The 1,709-nt window shown below is 39.5% G+C and overlaps 1 protein-coding gene across 1 annotated transcript in view; it reads right to left on the minus strand.

The window, feature by feature from the left end:
• SPPL3 (signal peptide peptidase like 3) overlaps positions 1–1,709 on the minus strand; it is a 138,582-nt gene that overhangs the window by 47,713 nt on the left and 89,160 nt on the right. The window lies entirely within an intron of this gene.

The raw sequence follows: 1,709 nt of genomic DNA on the forward strand, positions 1-1,709 counted from the left end.
GGAACTCTGATACTCACTGGGATATAATAACAAATAAGATTGCCTTTGTTACTGGTCCTTGCCCAAATGTCTTTTCTAAAGGAATGAAAATTAAATTTTATTCTAAAGGAATAAAAAAACTGAAGTAAATAAATGAATATAGTCATGGAGACTGTTACAAAGGAGACAAAGACAAGTATAGGGTACTATTAGAACGTATATTAGGTGGACCCCATCTAAAAATGGGGTAGAGGGAGAACTTTCCTTAGGGAGGTAGATGAATTAGACACAGAACACAATAAATAGGTCTTGGTGGTTGTTTATGGGAACCAGGAGAGGGAGGAATTAGGGATGATTCCCAGGTTTCTCCTGAGCAGCTGGTTTTGTACCATTTAGCAAGAAAAAGGCAGCCTAAGAGTAACAGATTCAGAGTTAAGTTTTGAATGTTCTGAGGAGACAGCTGGATACTTAGGAATATAGCTCGGAGGCAGCTCAGAGCTAAAGATGTATATTAGGAGCTCATCACCTTGTCCATGGTAATTGAAGCTGCAGGTGTGTGTGAGGGTGCCTAGCAGCAAGTGAGAATAGGACCTAGGATCAAGGCCTGAGAAACCTCCAAATTTAAAGATCAGGGAGAAGGAGGAGCTGCAAAGAAAACCAAAATGAAACAGAAAGAGGAGGACAACCCAGGATGGCAGGGTAAGTGTTTCACAGAGGCAGTGGACTGAATGAGCCTCACTTTAATCCCTTGCTCTACACTTGTTAGTAGCTAGGCTAGTTACTTAACCTCTCTAAGCTTCAGCTCAAAACGTTTTTGGTAACTCAAAGGGTTCTTAAAGGATTTAATGAGCAAGTCATATAAAGATCTTAGCACAGTAAGTACTCAATTCATGTTCACTTTATTAGGAGAAAGAGGTCATCTGTGTTGCATCCTGCTGAGAGGTCAAGACGACAACTGAAGTGTCCACTGGATTTATTTCACGTGTACTGGTGACCTTAGCAAGAGCAATTTTAGTGAAGTGGTAGGCATGGGGGTCAGACTGGAATTGTTGGAACTGACTGAGAAGTTAAAGCTAAGGAAATGGAGATTGTTTTTTGAAAAGTACAGGGAAAAGAACGGCTGTTGGAGGACAGTGTAAGGATGAAGGAGGTCTTAAAAAAAAGTGTTTTTTTTTTAAAGATGGGAGATACTCAACTTTTTGTATGCTGACTGGAAATTATCCCAGTAAAAAGGGAAAGACTGATGAATACACAAGAAGATGTTAAGTTTCCTTCAATCTTTCTAAAAAACAAGGCATATAATAAAATTTCACGATAAGTTGTGGTCTATAATGTCATTTTTTGGGATCCTTAGTTATTAGAGATACATCCTGAAGTATTTATGGGTGTGTAAAAAAAAAATTAATAGGGAGCATTAGGCTGAGCTGACTCCAGTGTTCTGGGTTCCTAAAGAAGCAAAATGAAACCCAACTAGAGTAACTTAACCAATCAGACACGGCCAACCAACCTCTAACTAGGGGCTTTACCAATCAGAAACCACCAACTCATCTCTAAACAGAGATTTTCCACTTTAACCAATCAAACGTTTTCTTCGTCTTGCTTCTGCAAACACCTTATAAAAGTTTCCCCCTCGTGCCCCCTCCAAGGAGCTCTGACCCATTTGTGATTTGGTGCTGCTTGATTCGTAAGTTGCTGTTTGCTCAAAAAGACTCTTTAAATTTTTACGTACC

The sequence above is a fragment of the Propithecus coquereli genome, unplaced genomic scaffold, assembly GCF_000956105.1.
Source record: "Propithecus coquereli isolate 6110/MARCELLA unplaced genomic scaffold, Pcoq_1.0 Scaffold314, whole genome shotgun sequence".
Lineage (NCBI taxonomy): Eukaryota > Metazoa > Chordata > Mammalia > Primates > Indriidae > Propithecus > Propithecus coquereli.